The sequence below is a fragment of the Neopelma chrysocephalum genome, unplaced genomic scaffold, assembly GCF_003984885.1.
Source record: "Neopelma chrysocephalum unplaced genomic scaffold, ASM398488v2 Primary Assembly neopelma1_62, whole genome shotgun sequence".
NCBI classification, from domain to species: domain Eukaryota; kingdom Metazoa; phylum Chordata; class Aves; order Passeriformes; family Pipridae; genus Neopelma; species Neopelma chrysocephalum.
The window spans coordinates 795,229-815,330 of NW_020897719.1; the positions used below are offsets into that span (position 1 = coordinate 795,229).

Consider the following 20,102-nt stretch of genomic DNA (forward strand, 5'->3'; position numbering starts at 1 on the left):
AACACTGTATTTAAAACAAGTTTCCTAGTTAAATCAAACTTAAACTACTTGTTAATCTACCTGCCCTGAAGACTCCTCTCTCTCAGATCTGTATGAAACCCTTCTCTGTACTAAGTAGGTCAAAGTTTCCTGGAGATACAGCTTGCTTAAAAGGGTGTCATGAGGTTCTGAAAAAATGAGAGGAATGTTATTAAGGTTTGTATTCAAGTACTCTGCTCAGAGAAACTAGTTCCCATCTTCAAACAATCTTTGCCAAAATAATGTTTTTGCACACCTTTACTATAATGTTATCTTCAGTGGGTTTTATTTCCAAAGATTTCTGCAAAACATTCCATAGAGAGACAATTTTGCTGATTGCAAGTAATGTGTCTTGTGTCAAATTTCTTTTTCCCATTTCTTTCTCTAACATTTAAGTGGCTTCAAGCCAAATGTGATTTAAAACATTTTTAGGACCTGATCACTAAACAAATTGTTGTAAGAACTGTGTCCTCAATGCACAGAGGTTGAGTTGGCATTTCTAGTTCATATTATTTAGTTCATTACTGTTATGCAGTATAGGTGACAAGAAGGTCCTTTGCCTTTGTGCGTTAGTTAGAAAGCTTTATTAGCCAGGGGATGCTGTTGTGTCAACTGCAAGGTCAGAATCCCTGTGGACCTTGGATGCTTGAGAGAGCTGTTACAGCCTTGAGATAAAGAGATGTGGCTCTTTAGTGCAAAGACTGATATTCAATGCATTTTGAGTTGTGGCATTCACTGTTTCAATTCCTAGCGAAACAACCTTGAAGCAATAATCACATTAGCTAATCCAAAGTATGAATCACTTCTCCTGGTCTAGACCAAGCTATCAGGACAGCTGCATGTTATTCTGAGGACCAAATCTGAATTTTCTGCAGGTGCTTTTGATTGGTCCATAAATATGTCTAAACTTGGGCTGCAGACCAAAAAAATTCAACTGATCAAATGTCATGGTTTAGGAATGGTACTCCCCAATTAGTGCTCCCACTGAGACTCTTCAAACCACCTGCCACTCACTCACTCCCCCTTCCTCTCCTCCTGCAGTGGGCTCGAGAGGAGAGTTGGAGGCACAAAAGGTAAAGATTATGGGTTGATATAAGAACAATATACTGGAAACAGCAATGAAATAAGAAAGTGAATGGTAACAGCAACAATACTAATGACAGAGGATACAAGAAACAAATGATTCACATGGAAATCCCCCAATAATAGACAATACTTGACCGCTCCCTCCCTTAAGCTGTGCTGACCTGGAAGGGAGCCCCTGCTCCATCCATGAAAAATGATGTGAGGTGGTATAGGAAAACCTCTATGTCCTAGCCATTTGCCCTTCTGGCTACTGCAAAAATTAACCCTGTCTTGACCGGAACCAGGACATCAAACTTTCAGATTTTTCTGTAGTTCAAGACTAACAGAATTGATCCTTCATATGGGTTAAATTTTCTGAAATTCTGCGGAGGAATGCTTTTATGACCTTGCTTGGAATTATTGAAAATACTCTATTTCGATCATAGTTTGGACAGCAAGTTTCACAACTGTGGAAAATGAGAGCTTGAATAGCTGTGAAGTTATCTATGATGACCTAGACAATTTGTATTGACCTGTTTTAATGTTAAAGGAAAAGTATCTAGTTTTATGAATCTTACCTCATACACATTCTGTTTGATTTCATGACATTGCTGTATTGTTGATGCTTCTGCTTATCAGAAATTACCATCCTCTGTAGGGAGTATTTACTGTGTATCTCATAGCAGGTGCAGTAGAGCATTACTGAGTGCCAGTGATCACTTACACAAATTGGAACACCTCATCCTGTAGGACGATTGGTAAATCAGGCTTTGGATTTTTTTTAGGTCTAGGCTGAAGGTGCTGGTTTTCAACCCTTCAGTTTGAAGGACTGAAATTTTTTCAGAAAGAGAGAAGTTGGGTATGAGGTGTGTTCTTTGACATGAGACTGGTTAAGTTTGAAGGAAAACATACTCCATGGGAGAGAGCATTCCTTATTTGGAAGCTGCTTGGGGATAGCAGACTCTTGGCAAAAGACTTGGCACTCTGAATAATACTCATCCTAACACTGAGTACTCCAGCACAACGTGCAACTCTTGTGCTCTGAAGCCGAATAAGTGCTTTCAGAATCTTTACATAGTCAATTAGATTATCTACTTTAGTTATGATGTGTCCTTCAAAGGGTTTAGAGAGATAGTGTTCATGAGATGGGAAATCTGTGGAGAAAGGTCATCCTCATATTATCAAAAAGTGTTTTATAGTAAACACAAGGGCCAAGCAATTGAACCTGTGCATCTTCAAAGAGTGCCAGATAGAGGAATGTGACAATATTTAAAAAAACAAACAAACCAAACCCAACACACATTGTTTTTCAATACAGAGCTCAAGACCTATTTTTAGAGTAAAATCTGCCCTTGATGGTTAACTTGAAATACAAAACAAGACATTAAAGATGCCTTTCTTTTTTTGACCTTTCCCACTTCATACTTCTCAGCATAATGTTGTTTACAATGTAAATATGTTTAAGTATTTTAGGAACAAGAAGCAAAACCTCAAGTTTTGGAAAGAGCAGAAAAATGATGTGAAAGTTTTGGCTGCCCTTCAAAAACCCTAAATCCACAAAATCTTAGATCAATGAACTTACCTCATCTAGACACTTCTGAGAGGAAATGTTGTATGTACGGATCTGTGGCCTAAGCACAGATGTTTTCTGAACCATGCCTATGAAAAATGGATCAAATACTAGATGCCTGGAATAGATGACTGTTGATTAAAAAAAATGTTTCCTTTCTATTTTCAAAATAAATGGACTGTGATTGCTATGGAGATTATTGAAACAGATTTTTTTGTGATGTCCTTGAAGAAGAAGTTATATATAGTGTTTTTTCTTTGTTTGGATATTTTGAGGACTTTAGATGTAATTATCAAAAGAAAAGTAGCATGATAATATGAATGACCAATAATAAGCTGGTGTTGATTAGACTTTTTTTCTTGCTATTGAAATGCTGTGGCTCACCTGCTTTGATTGTTACAGAAGAGGAAAAGAGGCAGATTCTCTTTTGAGTGCTCTTGGAGTATTTATTTATGATTCAGCCTCTAACCAAAATTGTAATTTGGGATGTGGGAAAAGTGATTTCCAAAGTGATGGATGACATTTGTGCATGAAGTCAAACAGATAACAGAGCCTTTTTTGTTGTAGCATTGAGAATTCAGTGAGAGCTGTTGCAAGGGCGGTATGACAGAAACAACTCTGGCACTATAAGCTGATGATTGTGTCCAAGTTCAACTACTTCTACCTGGGATTCCCAGGATAATGGTTTGCATAGGCAATACCAGCAGCTGGAAGGAACACAAAAATTTTGAAAAGAGTCAGTGGGGGAATGGAGGGACCAAGAAGGCTACAGGGTCCAACACATCAGTAGTTTTTGCTTGCAAATGTGTTTCAAAGACAATAAAATTTACTAATAAATAGACTGGGAAAGGGTGGCAGATGACACAACTTCTGTTTCCAGTACTTTTGATCTCAAATGTATAAATATGCAAGACTTGTATTGATATGTAAAAAAGAAAATAGTCTAAAGTTATATCTGACTGTAGAATTTGCTGGCAATTGAATATGTGGAGGCAGAGGTGTGTGTGGCTGTTCCCTTCTCCCTCCCATACACCACTCACGTCAGTGTTTAGCTGCTTTGTTTGCTCCCCACACAGAGCTGACCTTGTTCTGGCTGGCCTTGTACTTTCTCATTTCTTTGTCTGTGCTAAAGCCAGCTGGTTCTCTCTATGGAAATTCACAGCTAGGACCTTTCAGCAGATGTCTACATGGCTTCAGCAGCTCTTCTCCTCTGCCCTTCTGTGGCATTATTAGACTTTTACCCTCACATTAGAAAGTGAAAGCTGGGTTACTCAACTTTCTTGAAGTGTGTAGCAATTTGAAGGCTATTTATAGTTGAATTCAGAGCATATGGAGTGAGCATAGCCAGAATATTTATGACCTCCAGATCGCTGCCCTTTCTTCACTCAACCCCCAGATTTGCGTAAGACATTGTAGCCTTTTATTTTTGAACCAAGATCTCTCCTGGTGCATTCGGTGGTTATACAAAAACATTTTCTTCTGGAAACTGCAGCTAAGTCAGGCTGCTTTACAGAAACATAACTTCATAGAAGTTTTCACACAGTTTATAACAAGACTATAACTGTGAGAAGGGTAATGTTTGTTCAATGTGTAAGGGAGACTAAAATCAGGTTTGGGAGATGGTATCACCTGCAAGACATGCTGAGAAGTGCAGTAATAACATTGTCAAGGGGGTGCAGCAAGTGATGTCTCTATCTCTGCCAGCTTTAGTAAAAGCATTTGACAGTATGTACTTGCTATACTTGTTATTGCATGTGAATTCTTGCTGCTTTAGCAAAAGGTGGGCTCAATTTGCACCAAACCAGGTGCTGAGACCTCTTTTAGGACATCTTGCCTGTGCCAGTGAGTGAACAGAAATTTGCATGGCTGTTCAACCTCCGAAAAAGGCTGGGAACCTTACGCTGTAATGTCACAGGGAAAACAGTCATCTTTCTACCTTTTACAGTTCAGATTCTAAAACTACTTTCTGGCAACTTGTAACATTCTTAAAGACCTCAGACCTATGTTTGGATCCTCAGGGTTCAAAAACTCCATCAAAGGCTTTCTAAATGTGCTGCTTGCAGAAGTGACAAGACTTTGAGGTCTTTGTACAAATACAAAGCTGGGCCAACATTGTTTATATCTGTGTTTATTTTCATATAAAACTTTTGCTTAAGATTTTTAAAGTTAGCAGGGATCTTGACAGAACTTCATGTGGCAGTCTTTCTCTGAGTACTTGCACTATTCTGAGAAAAAATAAAATCTTTCTAAATGAACAATAAACCCAACAGCAGGGAATATAAAGTGGCAATGATTTTTTTGAATGAGCATATGATTTTGATGGGCATTTTGAGTGTCTCATCTGCTCTACTAGAAGAAATCTGGGTGAATGAATTATCTATACAGAGGGCTTCTGATGTTCACTTGTTTCCCCTGGGTAGGGACACATTCTTGAAAGTATTTTTCAAACAGAAAAAGACAATGAGTGAAAATTGTCCTTCCTAGATAGGAGATAGATTCCTCTGGTGGTATAAATTGACTGAGATTCCCAATGAAAGCTGAACGTGGAAAAAAAATGAATTAACCACTACCTGAGAGTATCAACGCTACTTAATTTTCATGCTTTTGGAATACATCATTTTTCTGATAGGGAACTGAATAAAAACCTTTTCTTTTAAATTTTCCTCCAAAGTCAGAAATCTGTTTTGGACTTCAGCATGAGCTTTTTAAGATAACAGCTATGGTGACTAAGGTGGCCTTTTGGTTGTGGAAAGTACTTAATTTCAGGTTCACTGTATGTGATCATTCTGGAATGGAAGACTGCATAAAATTGTCAAAGAGGCATTGTGGGACGACTTCTACATTCCCTGGCTAGTTTCTTACCATCTGTCTGCAGTGTTGTGACCATCTCTAGTTAATTATTCCTTCAGGCTCACAACAGATCCTGTACCTTCCAAGGTGATGCCCTGTGGAAGCTATGGTTTTCTTCAGGCACTTGGCAGGGCATGTTCTCTTGGGGATCTCACTCAAACTCTGTAATTGAAAATTATGTCACCACTCCTAGGTGTTTGTCTAAGATGCCTAGCAATGTGGGTTGTAGTGAATATATTACGACATGCTTCCAGGATTGTTTAGGCTTTTTTGAGTGTAATTGATGACAGATCTTTTCTTATGATTCGAGGTGGTGCTACTGATCTTTGTTTATCTGAGGTTGCATCTTTACTACCTGAGACAGCAGTAAGATGACCAGTGCATCCAATTGCAAACATTCAACCCAAATGAGGTGATACTGTGACCTAGTGTTTCCTCCCATAACAAAACTAGAGAACAAGAATATTAATTACAAAGATGGAAGCCTTAGTGGTCTATTTGGAAGTACCCTAAAATGTTCTTTCTTGATCTCCAGATGAATATGACAGTCAAGTGGCATATGTCATTCATAATGTTTGGAGGGATCAAGCTTTGTAGTATATCAGCTGTCTTCCATGCACCTAGGGATCAGGGAATTTTGAAGTGCCCTAGGTTGGACAGAGTGATGAAAGAGAATGAAAGAAATCCCAAAGTATATATGGAAGGAGGAGAAAAAAAAGGAGAACCAGGCTGGGTCATGCCTGAGACAGAGACAGAGGCTGTTCTTTGCACGGTTTGGGGTTGAGCTGCAGAACTGCTTGCTGCAAGGTGTTGTGGACTCTAAAAGTTTATATAACTTAAGAAATGGTCACTTCCATGAAAAAAACCCCATGAAGTTCCTATTAAAAATAAAAAATGGCCTCTCTGCCTAAAGAATTAACTGAGAGGTAAATTGCTAGAAATTGTGAGCGTGGCGAAATTATCACTGCATGTTTACATGCTCTTATAAGGAGCATGTAAACATGCAATGATTCCTGTTACAAGCTCTTAATAAAATTACAGAAGTTATAAACTTCTTAGAAGGCTCATTCTGTTGATGACTGTTAGAAACTATTTATGGGAGGAGATGTATTTTGTCTGACTCTGTACAAGTGTTCTCAAGAGCAGCAGACTGGGTTTCCAGAGTGAGACACCTGTAAAGAGCAGATTGTCTTCCGCTAAGGGGATGAATCTCTCATGTCTGATTTCTGTGGATCATGAAGTAAAGTAAAAGTCCTCAAAAAAGATGTGAATTCTGAGTGATGTGTTTTTTGACACAAGAGGGTAGCCAAACAACTTTAGCTTTTTACCTGCTAAGGATGACACCTAGTATAATTGCAGGTCACTTGGGCCAAATTCGCTTCCCATAACATCTCAGTCCAAGATTTGACTCTGTAGGAACTGTCTCTTTGAAGGGTTCGTGAACTTACTATTTGGGAGAATTTTAAAAAAAATTTTCTTTTGTTTCTCTGATTAAGTGTGAATGTGAAGCATGATATGGAAGCCACACATGGCCTCATCACCAACTAGGATAGAAAGTGTTACATCTCTGTGTTGATGTTTTGGTTGTTGATTTTCTCTACTACTAGAAGTTAATTTTGAATTATTTTAAAAGTATCATACCAAATATTTCTATTTAATGCTGAATTTTAAACACAATTTAGGATGCTAATTTAGACTGACAAAACCTTGCTGTTTCTTAACTGTAAATGTGATTCATGTTATTTACAAATTTTTCAAGACTGTGTTGATCTGTTTTTCAAGGTTCTGTAACTGAGATGAAAGCAAACTCAGATCAGAAAGTATCAGTGACAATGGTGGGAAAACCTCCCACTCTAGACAGAAGTCCCACTTGAAAAATACAAGGCAGAAACTAATTTTTTATCAGAAAGTTTAGGTTAAGAAAAGGCCTCACAAGCTTAGACTTAAGTTTCTGTTGTGCTGAGTCAAACATGGATGGCACAAATGTTTCAAAATGCTTTCTCTCAGTGAGTGGGATTTTACATTTTGGATTAAGTTTTGCTCTTTTTTTTTTCCTCGTGTGAAAAGCTCTTGTGTGTTGCATATAGTCTGTCTAAGTACAGATCTAAGATTTCATCATACCTAATGAGATCCAAGAGTAAGCATCTTTAAATACTTCAAATGAATGCCTGAGATTTTTGTTGCTGTCTCTGTGATTTAGCCATGTAGGTCTTATGGAAATCTTCCAATGGACTTTGGAAATCAATACGCCAAGAGTGACCAGAGCATGAAGATGTATGTATATGCATTTCTTATTTATGCATACCATGACAATCATACTGGAATGGAATGACTTGTTCCAATCTCAACCCGCTGACTGAGTTCCCTTCAGAGCTACATTAGGACTTTTCGCCTGTCTTTTACTGTCTTCTCTCATGGTTTTGATTTGTCAAACATAAGATCACCAGTGAGGTTGCTCTATAGATGTTATCACGAGAGTTCTATTTACATGTGACTGTTTGCTAATCTTTTATGAGTCATTACACTTGTTTTGATTTTCTCTCTGTATCATTATCACAGAATAGAAAAATACCATTGAGTATAATGTTTACCTCACCTCTTCTACAGCATTTATACACAGTCCTTCAAAAAGAGAATGATAGAAAAGATCAGTTAGCAACAGTATGAAATAATGTAGCACTGACATTTGGAGATTGTAATTTACACAGTGTAACCTTTTTATTTTACATATTCTGAAATACATTTTCACTTGATTTGCAGGTTCAGTGATGTTGTAAGAACAGGCTGAAATGTGAAATGGGATGCAATCTGGGAAACAGATTTGGTTGGGGATAAAAAGGGATTTTTGAAAACATAAAAATGCTCATAGTTTTTAAGGGAAACATCCATGCACTCAGGACCACACAGAATTTTCTAATGTTATAGGAATGAAATTATTTGAATTTTACTTTGAAATGACATTTTTCTTTTGAAGTGACCCGAATTCTAAAATGATTGAAAAACACAACACCAAAACTGTCAAAAATGCCCTTTTGAATTAGATGAAACTTAAAAGTTTAAACAGAATTTTTGTAATTCTTGTTTGCTGAAGAGAAACCTGGTTTTTATTTTATTCTAATTTTTTTTTCCTTTTTATTACCTCATCTACAAACTCCAGTGTTTGTACAGATCTACTGAAGGTAGATTATGTAGGGTCTGGCCATTTTATGTTAATTTAAGCAAATACAATGGGATTCTTTTTCCTTATATGTGAAAATCACGTGCCATTCTTTTTTTGTACTTTTAGGTAGTGATGCATTTGCTTGGGGACTAGCTTATATATCCTAGTGTTACTTCTAAATGAATTCTCTTCCAAAGAACTATGCTGCAGGGTGCAAAAGAAAGGTTTTGGGGAACTTTTCTCCCTGTTCCTTTTCACTCTGAAGATGGTCTTGTAATATGTAAAATCTTACAGTGCACAGTACAGCATTTCCATCAATGTCCCATTCAATAATTATTAAAAGTAAATATATAAGTCATGGCACTGTACCATATTGCACTCCTATGATTAGTTAATTAATTGTCTTACCTTCTAAATTCTTTAAAGTAAAGTTTCTCGTACAAAGAGTATAATGCAAATAATTCAACCCTGGTGCACAAAGTTTTGTTAAAAGTACCACTAACTCAAATAAGTCTGATTTGCCCAAACATCAAGTCACTTTGTAGAATCTAGATTTTTCTTAACATTGTTTTGGATTAAGAGATGTTCTGCAAATCCTATGAACAATAATTTTACATAGTAATATTTTTATCTGTGATCAATAATAGATCTTATGGGATTCCACAAGAAATAGTATCACTGAAAAACTATTTTCTAATCCATTCAAGAGATGCTAAACTGATTTTGTGTAATGTATTTTCATCAGTATGTCAGACAGTGCTGTGTCACAGGTCTCATAGATGTCTAACTATGCTATATCATCTGAATTTGTAAATATCCAGCTTCTGAGAATGTATGTCTAATCTAGAAAACATTTAATATGGAGTTATTTAATGAGACTGAATCTAATAAAATCTACTTTCTAATTGAGGATTTGGTGAAATATCTCTAAATCACTTCCAAGCAGACACACCTTACCATGGCAGCTTATGAGTCCTGCAGATATCTTAGCTTTTATACAGAATAGTAGAGAGACCTCTTATTTTTCTATGTGCATTGCTTCAGCCCAACTCAGTCCAACTTAATATGAAATAGCATGATGTACTGAAAAACTGTCATTATTTTTAGTGAGTGCATGCTAATTTTAAACATGGCTGTAGGCGGGAATATTTCATATGGTGTGCATTGGCCAAGCTGTATTGCATGTTCCTGTCATCGGCCTATTTTAGCAAGTGTCTCACCTAAGATTGCCTCAAACCTGGAAGATTTTATGTCAGACTCCTAATTTTGCTAGTATATTAACAGTCCCTGGCTTTAAGCTGAGCTGCCACTAATTATGAATTGCACTTCTTGTATTCCATTTACAGAGAAGGTGATCAGGGAACACTCATAAATTTTACTTTTTTTTTTTTTTAGTAAGTATATAAGTCATCTCAATGCTTAGAACTTCCTGTACAATTATTTTCAAACATGCTCATGAGTGTGTTTGGTGAACAGATTTAGAAAAGGCTTCTGCTTGGATACTTGTATTTATTGAATGACAGAATGAGATGTCTTGGTAGAGGAGGGGGGAAACCAGATATATTCCTCTGCAAATTATTCAAGTTGACAGAAGAATCACTGAAGAGACAAAACTTGTCACATCTTATATGAATTTAGACTGACATTTATCTAACCCATCTGCACCCGTATCTGTATTAAATGATTCATAGCACTTACAGACATTCTGTTTCTAACTAATCTGTTTTCAAAGTTTTTTAGTTCCTTGTTATCTAAACTTGAGAAATTCTCTGAATTTTCCTGACATAATCCTAGGCATTTTGAAGAGTATAAAGCTGTTGATTACAGAGACTGTATTCCACTGCTCCTTTTGTCTACCTTCATTCTGAGCCATTGCTGACAAACCCTGAAGAAATATTTGTAGTTCAGTACAATAGATGAAAATGATCTGCAGACTAATGTTTTTCAATAATAGTTTTGATATTGTTGTGTCAGCATTGCTATTCTAGCGTGAAAGATAATCTCATCTTTCCTGAAACTCCTGATGTATTAATAAAAGCAAACCAAGAGAAGGGAAAATTTATTTACTTTTCAGAAGGCTCTCTGTGTCTTAAAAGTTCAGTTAAATTTATGGGACAATTTAGAAATAGAAGATAATATGCATCTGTATAAACCAGTCAAACAGTTTTCAAATAGTGATCTTGTTTAAATAGATCTGCATAGTCTATGTTCCATTGGTAACATAACCTGATTGCAATTTTCCATGGGGGGCACAATGATTATTAAAAACTCCTTACATCTGAAGTTGCATTTTGTTATTTAAGGTTTATGGTTAAGATTATTATTTTTCTCTGTTGGGTTGTTTTTTCACCTTTTCTCTCCTTAATTTTTCTCTTTTAGAATGTGGATTTGCTGCATAATCTCATGTTTCACAAGAGTGTGGAAAGCAATTAAGAATACTTTTGGACTGGTTTGGCTCACAAAAGCCTTCTCCTGAGATAATTTCAACATGCTGAAAGCGATCTCTGATTCTTGGCAGTAGAAAGAATTGAACCTTTTAAAAAGCAGGCTCCCAGTAAGCACAATTATGTTATTTGACCAAGCAAAGGTTGAACTTAGCCTCAAATAAACAACTCTGCCAGCTGCATCAGTACTGCACTGGTCCCAAAGTCCCACGTCTTTGATCTGGCATGGCAAATTCATGAAGAGGAAAAGGCGAGACTCTGGCATTTATTTGATAGTCTGTCAGATGGAGTACAGGCAGAGGCCAACCTCTATAGTTCCCTGTAGTGTCAGGGGGATTCATGTGGAGATCACGGAGACAGTAAAGCATTTGTCCCTAAATGTATTTCTATGTATTGTCTCTTGGACTCTGTGCACCTTACCAGTCTTCTTGCCTTTTGCTTGCTTTCTTCTGTGCTAAGACTCCCACTTCACACACCTTTGTGTGAAAGCATTACAGGCTGTGCCTGTGTGACACTTCAGAGGGACCAGTAATCAGTGAGATAGTCCCTGAGTCCTGGTTTCAGGTTGTGTGCAGACTCAGGAAGCCCAAGGTGACGTGGCATACATGGTTCTGCTGGTGTTTGTTTATTGTAGGTTCAAAGGAACAGAAACCTGGGTGACGAAGTGATGCACTGCTGTGTTGGAACTATCTCATTCTGAATTTTATGACTTCTAATAATACTGTGATCAGGCTTTGCATGATATTCATAGAAAAAAGAATAGCTATGAATGAAATAAGCAATTTGTGCATTTAGCATTTCTCCTAATGCTGAATTCTCACTAAATAATCCTCACAGATAGTCTTATATCCAAATATGAGAATCTTAGTTCTTGATTCCTTTCCTCCTCCATGAGCAGCACTCGTCTTGGCCAGTGAAGAAGAAGCTCCATTTTAAGTTAGAGAATTTTCAGCTAAACTAGGAGAAGGAGAGATAGAAGAGATGAGGAAACTGAATCTTTATTCCTAAATAGAATCTTAAATTTTTTTTTTTTTTTGTTATTTTGCAGTTTGGTTCCCTACCTGTTTCCCAGCAAACATGCTAATTTTTCTTAGGTACTATATAATGATAAATCTCGGTCTGAGTGAACTGGCATACAACAAAGCTTTCCACCAAGGAGTGTATAGCAGATCTAAGCTCCTGTATACTGGAACACCTTTAGATGTGTTCTGCTCCTAAAATGCTCTTTGAGAGGAACAAAAATTCAGTGCAGTATCAAAGTTACTCAGAACCACTGTGAGACAGCATGTCAGTGCAGCAGAGGACAAATTGTCACTGACTACTTCAGAAATCCAGAAGTCATTACTTTATTTTAAAAACTTAATGCTATTCCTTTGTTCTAGACAGCTATTGTAGTCCTCCTGTGGCTTTTCTATGGTCAGTTAGGACCACTGGACATATCCAGAGGGCAGTTCAGAGTATCCACATTAGGTGCTTTGAAACATCCTTCAGGTGATCTGTACTTTATCCTCATTGGTCTTCAGAAATAAATCTTTCCTTTAAAGGGTTCTGCCGAGAATGCCTTAAGTTTTGCAGAGAATTTTCTGTCAGCTTTGCAGCACTCAACAATAATGATCACATCTCTCTCTAAGGGTATGCTCCTTGTTTCATTTGTCTTTTCCATCTGTAAGAGGAAATCTGAACCAAATAGTCAAACTTTTGCAGAACAACACTAAACAATATAATTGTGGATTGAGTCTTTTTCTGTACTTCTGTTTTAGAATCAACCTAAATAAACTTTGTATTTTTTTGAGCTTTGTGGTTAAGGTTTTAAAAATATATCCAATTGAAACATCTCACCTTGTAAAATGTATCAAGTTGCATGCAGAAAATAGAAGTTAGGGTGGCAGCTTCATATTTCAGATCTTCCTTGTTGAACTTGTTATTACACCGGGCCTCTTTTTTGTTGTTGTTGTTTGTTTTGTTTTTGTTTTTTTGTTTTTGTTTTGTGTGTGTATTTTTTGTTTGGTTGGTTGGTTTTTTTTACTTACTCCCTGGGTAAGAAAATAAAAATTTTTATTTAATTCTCTAAAAAGAAAAGATTTTCCACATGTAATAATTTTTAAGTTTTATTTCAAGTATTCTGTGAATGTTTTATGCAGGATGGAATACAGTAGCAGGTCATCTTCTTCTGATGGGACATGGAAATTCATATTTAATGTTCTTAACAGAGTGACTGGTATTTCCATTTGATTTCTGCAGTCCATAAAAAGAAGCTGACCTCATTCCCTCTTCTTCTTCACAGCAGTATGTTTCTTACACTCTGAATTGCTGAAATGACCCTTACAGGGATGCTTCAAGGGCACACAGTAGAACCGAGGAGAAAGATTGGATCCTTTTTCACTAAGGACAAGGATTAGGTGAGAGTTTCATTGAAGACAGAACTGATATAGAGAATCTTTCGGATCCTATAATTAGGTTAGTGGACCTTAGTATCAAATTAAGAAGGACTTAGAGAAATATTATGAATAATCAGTTTATCATAGGGGACCTCTCCATATAAGCATCAGAGCAGTCCTGTGTACTTGATCTGAAGCAATAACAGCTCACATCTACACATGACCTATCCAGGAATGTGAGAGGATCTCACAGTTAAGCAGTGTACCATGACAAGGGAAATGGAAAAAGATGAGTTTTGAACTGTATTTCCAGAATACATATAAGCACATAAAAGCAATCCAAATTGGATTATATATGTACTTAAAGACTTTGTGTTCAGACATCGTTTTATTCCTTGCATTTGTCATGGGGATACATATTACATAGAGAAAAATGTCTTCAGTCTATTGGCTTAGACACAGGGATGCAGAGGTAACAGAGCAAGTATGCTGTAATGTTAAGTTTTATAACTTCTACTGGTTAAATTTATTTCCAGGGTGCGATTATGATGGCGATTGTGGCCTAATAGTCTTAAAAAGTCAGAATGGTCCAGAGAGTGGGAATAAGATTTGCAGTTTCCAGAATGAGTGGGTTTTTTTTCCCAGGAATTAGTGAAGGTTGCCGTAAAGCTTACTGCAGTTTATGTAAAAGTAGTTTCTTAACTGTTTATATGCAAGATGTGTAGTGGGGCACATAATGCTGTCATGCATTCCAAGAGTTCTTGAAATTTTCGGTTGCTAATTTCATGATAAGGAAAAACCCAAGATGATCTTTATGAATACAACAACATGAACAGCAAAATAATTAAAGAGTGATCCTGGAACAGAACAGATATGCACCTTGGTAATGTGAATGTTCATATGCATTCTTCCTCTTCTTTTAGTTGAGAAAATAACTAACATTAGCTGAAAAGGGCATCGGTTTCTTTGTGGTCAATGAATCCTCAAACTCTGGAATATCCAGATGGTTTTGAGGGTTATCATTACAGTGCAGCTGAAAGGAGAGTAATCTGTTATGTGTATGACTGTTTTCAAAATAGCAGCAAAACTTCATTAGGAATATTTGGCAATGTGTAAAATGCCAAAATGGAAGTATCTGAACATTTAGAGTAAATCCTTGTTTGAATTTAAAAATGCTAATTTTAACATGGATAGACATAACTCTGTTTTCAAACTAATGGAAACTATTTGCTTCTAGTTATTTAACCAGCATATATGCTGCATCCTATAGGAAAATAAGGAAGAGATAGGTTATGACTTAGTCTTAGGGCCATAGGATCGTGGGGTAATTCAGGAGAAGGGGCCTCAAAGTCCACTCCTACTCAAAGCAGGGTCAGGTCTGAAGTCAAACTGAATTGTACAGAGCTTTATCTAGTCTTGTCTTGAAAATATCCAAGAGGGAATGCTTCACAGCCTCTCTGGGCAACCTGCTTCCCTGCCTGACTGCTCCTAAGGGTGAATTTATTTTCCTTAAATCCGTTCTGAACCTCGTGTTTCAGGTTACATCTGTTGTGTCTTGTCCTCATGCCATGAAGAGTCTGGCTACATCTTCTTGTTAACCTCCCTGTAGGCACTGGCAGAAATACCTCCAAGGTTTTTCTACACTAAACAAGCCCTGTTTCCCTCAGTCTCTCCTTGTAGAGCAAGTCCTTCAGCTTCAAACATTGTGGAGGCTCTTTACTGACCTTTCTCCAGTTTGTCCGTGTCTTTCTAGTATTGGACACAGTTAGATGAGGTCTAGTGAGTGCTGAGTGGGAGATTAAGGGAGGATGATCCCTTCTCCTGATCTGCTGGCTGTGCCACTACTAATACAGCCCAAGAGGCTGCTGGCTGTCCCTCCTGCTAGGGCGCAGGACTGGCCCTGCTCAGCTGCCCACCGGGGCAGTTTCTGCAGATCTGCTTCCCAGCCTGTCCCTCCCCATCCTGGGCTGCAGCAGGAGGGCTTCCTTCCATGGGGCAGCACTTGGCTTTTCTCCTTGCTGCATTTCTCATAGTTCTTTTCAGCCCATTTTTCTAGCCTGCCTTCATCTCTGTGAAAGACAGCTCTGCCTTTCAGCATATCAGCTGGCCCCTCACTCTTAGGTGTTAATCTGCAAACTAGATGAACATGGACTCCACTATCTCCTCCGAGGCACTGATAAAAACATTAAGCAGGACAGATCCTAGGCTAAATCTCTGCAGTATTCCGCTTCTTACTCACCAGGGTCTTGGACCCCTCTATTACGCGGCCAATGCAGCCATGGCTGGCACCACTATCCCATCCCAGGCAGCTCTACCCTGTCAGTGAACAGCAGATTCTGATACCCAGTACCTGTATCACAAAGCTCTCTCTGACACTTCCAGTAATCTTGACTGCTTGTGTCCTGCCATGATGCTCTTTTAGCAGACATCAGGGAATCTTGAAAGCTGTAAAATGAAAATTTTCAATCCCTTCTGTTAATCTAGTAAAACTGTCTAGGAAGTTAATTTGTTGGTTTTTAGGACAAGAAAATATTAAGGAATCAAATGACATTTTCTCTATAATTCTGTGATAAATCATCACCGATATGGAGATATGAATGTTTCCCTGTTCAATATTTGCTTTCGTATGCTGTGTGATGATCGACCCCTTTCAATTTTTGTCTTAAGAATTATGAAGATGCAAATGATGGAAAGCTACTTTCCATGATTGAATGCTACTTGTATAGCTTCTACAATACGCAAGAAGTTTTTTTATTATATGATTATAACAATTATGACAGTCTGATGTTGTGTATAGAGAAGTTTGTGTCATAAGGTATTCATTTAAATGCAAGTAACAGCAAAGAATCAATGACAAATCATTTGTCTGTAAGCGTAACTTTCCTTTGAAAATGAAAAATGAAAAGGAATTTTCGTCCAATGGTATAGTTTAGTTCTGAAGCACTGTCTTTAGGTTTTGATTTCTTTATTGAAATTATGTTAGTCAAGAGTCAGTATTGGCAGGTTGAAATTCTGTAAAGATCTGGGTATGGTTTGTTGGTGCGAAGAGCAGAGTGCAGGTGGACTGAGCAGAACAGGTATGCTGCTTCAGGAATTTTGGTCCAGCAAGTGTTCTGGCTTGAGTTCCTCATTCACTGCATTTTTTAAACCTTGGGGAATAGAATACGTCAACTCCTGCCTCAAATTCAGCAGTGAAACCAATGTTTTCCCTATGTAAACAGACTTGAATAGATTACAGATACCAGCCAAATATTGGTTCTGTTAAGGCCAAGTTTCAAATTAATTCTAGTTGTCTATGTAAAGAGCTTTATGAATAGATTTAAAACCCAAAATGTATTAGAGCTGATAACTAACATTTAAAATAATAAATTGAAGCTTGTGATTATGTAATTGTATATTTGAGGGTGGCAGTAATATACATTGGAGAGAAACTATGTGATCCCAATGGCATTTCTGTTCAGAATCTCTTAAAACATAATATTATCCATAATTTTTTATTCATAAGAGGTTGTCACTATATTCCCTTGTTAACGTATTAACTCTTAATAGCATTCTAAACAATTGTTGGATTCGCTGCTTTTGCTAATTTGCCATTTTTTAATAGGAAGTTGTTATTGCTGACTAACAAATGTTTCATGTTTGGAAATTGCTTCTTTTGCTTATCTTTTCATTAAGTGAAGTGGCTGCTTAAAGGAGGTTCTGAAGAACATCAGTTTTTCATGGGGTAACAGTTACATTAGTAGTCTTGCTAAATTAGATAATTAAGGGGTTTTGAGTGTGAGAAAGACAAGCATTTAAATAGTTTTCAGGATTCTTGGGTGAATTTTTCATTTCATCATGACCAGTTTTTAATTTGAAAAACTGTACGTAAAAAATAGAGAAAAATTTTGTGTTGCAGAAAAACAACAGCAGCAATTAAAGTTTGTAGAAGGTTTCTAGACCATCACAGCCTGTCAAAGCAATTGACTTGATTTTATAAGAACATATTTCGAACAATAAAGTGTTTTTCATAGCATCTTCTGTTTCACTATAAGCAGAACTTTGTAGCTTGCTACAAATGGATCTCGATTTAAGCTGGTAGGGTGTAAGTTTAATGCTTGTTTTTTTTCCTATGTATCATGCTATTTCAGCTTTAGGACAAAGCTAGTTCTTTTTTGAGAGAGAAAAAAATCTAAAGGCTGAGCTGATAACAAGCCAGACTTGTACATGACACTGTTTTATGTACTAAATTGTTCCTACAGCTTGAGTATTGACTTAATTTGCCCTTCACAAATATGGTCTCTTTGTTAATGTGTTGTTTACAATGTGTTAATGTTCCCACAAAGCCTACTGAAGTAGAGCAGATTGTCCCATTGCATTAGTACAGGATTCTGTTTTTGAATAATTTTATTTCATATCAAACAGCTTTTTTGCTCTGCATCATCAATGTAACTAGTATTTATTGTTTTATAAAACAAATTGTTGCTGTTTCCCATTTGTCATTTTTCTGCCTTGGTGACTCACTCCAGCCCTTATTCTACTGTCTCAAACCATTCACACTCTCCTAAAGATTTTGCAGCTAAATGTAACAATTTGCCTTTATGTTCAGTTTTTTGCTCTTTTCAGATATCATAGACAAGTGAAGTCATACCAGGGAGGTTGGTTCAGGCTACCACCTGAATACAACTTCTGTCTTTATGTAGAGAGGAATAAGCACTATTCTCCCTTATTTAATCCGTTCAGAACAGGAGAAATTTGTATTTCTTGTGTTGTTACATAGCATATAAAAGCCGTGGAGACACTGTGGCCAGCAGACTTGTAGCAGGTGCTTTGTAACTTGTAACTGTGCTTTGTGATGACTCCCTACCTGGTTCAGTGTTTTTTCTCCTTAGGTGATGGTATATGGCATCAATATATTAATATCATTCGGAAGGTACAAGCTCATCTGCTCTACATGAAGAGACTCGTGCTTAAAGCTAAGAATATATTTAGATGCAATGAATAGTTATGAATTTGTTCAGGTGCTGGGCAGAGGTATATGTGTGAGGACACGTTTTCTGCTCTCGCCATGTGTATCCGGTGCTGCTGTAGGAAAATATATGAGGGAGATTCCCAGTGTAATGAATATATTTTACCACTAGATGGTATTGTTATATGAGATTAAGTATTTGCTTTGTGCGAGGGGATGCTGAAGGCAAGAGGACCTGTAATGGCTGTTAGTCATGTGGGAGGGTGCCAATGGCAGCTTCTGAGTGGAGGGCAGATGGCCCCAGGAATAAGGCTTAGCAGTTAATTAAACCACAAGGATTTAGGATTTTTTCCGCCCTGTAGCTTGCAGGTTTGTTTGAATAATGCAAGTCTTTGTAAGTAAGCTCAGTGTGTGTGCTGACAAAACAGTGGAAATTGGGAAATATCTTCAGTTGCTGTCACTGTTTTCCATGATATTTTACATCTTGCTTCCACTAAGGATTTGATTTTCATTAGACACGTATCTGTTTGGCAAAGTATTTTTTCAGGAAATACTGAAAAGGGAAGGGAAGATACCTGCATGATCATGAACACGAGAAGATACGACTTTTGACCTGAGGCTGATACTGATGGGCTACTCATTCCTTAAAAAATCCAGGGGGGAAGGAATGGGTGATGTAACCATTTAGCCAAGTTGTTATTATGTATCCCATTTTTTAAGGAAAAAGATAACAAGAATTAGCAGCTGTTAATTGTTTGGTTTCTTAGGATGCTTTATTCTCTGAAGTACCAAGAAAGTCTGCATGAACTGTTTTATCAGGTTGTTGTGTGAAAGGCATTAATCTCTTAGCTCGGAATAGGGCAGCAGTTCTGAACACAGCAAAATAGACTGCTGCTTTCATTTGAAAAACCGTACATAAAAAATAGAGAAACATTTTGTATTTTTTTTATAATGACTTTGACACTTCCTTACAGCTTTGTTTTCTTAAAATTGTTGAGAGGAAGCATTTTATATTTCAACTGATTTGGAGTTTAAATTGCTTTTTCATGACAGGCTTTGTTTGAAAATCTGCTGATTTCCTGCTTGAGTCACAGGCAGATGTATCGCAGGGTCTCAGCACTGTGACTGACGTTTACATTGTTCTTATATTGTTGCTGTGGCAGTGCTAAGATACTGCAGTCATAGACCAACCCCTATTTTCCTGGGAGTTGTATGAATCCATAACAAAATAAGGTACCTGCCCCAGAGTTCATATTAGTTCATGTATTTAGAAATATAGAAAACTGTATTCAGTTCAAAAAAGTGACAGTGAACTGAATATTTTTCAGTCATGGTGAGCCTTCACAGAGCCCTCTCCAGTCACAGCAGTTCACACTAATCTTAGGGGAGACACAAACGCAGAACTCACAGTGCTGTAAGGAGAAGGTGGAGTTCCTGATGCTTGTTTCTCAGTGATGCTCTTCGTTCTTATTAGACTTGAAGATGTAGCATGTTTACAGTCTATGCTTTTCCGACTGCCTCCCTGGGTGGATGGCAGCAGGCTCGTGAGCAGCCATCCACAGCATACAGTTGGTCTTTTTTCCCTTTTGGCATGTGGTGCTGCCTTGAAGGTTCTCTCTGTCTGCAGCGAGCATCTGCCATTGGGTCAGGCAGGCAAGCTCCCGGCGCT

At 37.4% G+C, this 20,102-nt stretch overlaps 1 protein-coding gene across 11 annotated transcripts in view; it reads left to right on the forward strand.

Moving 5' to 3' along the window:
* Positions 1–20,102, forward strand: part of FAM19A2 (family with sequence similarity 19 member A2, C-C motif chemokine like) — a 195,969-nt gene that overhangs the window by 18,546 nt on the left and 157,321 nt on the right. Inside the window, exon 1 of one of the 11 annotated variants that reach the window (XR_003534031.1) lies at positions 7,757–7,777. The exons of the other annotated variants lie outside the window; for them this stretch is intronic. The gene's annotated coding sequence lies outside the window, so the exon portion shown is untranslated. Of the gene's footprint in view, positions 1–7,756; positions 7,778–20,102 lie in introns of those variants that run through there. 11 annotated transcript variants of the gene reach the window in all.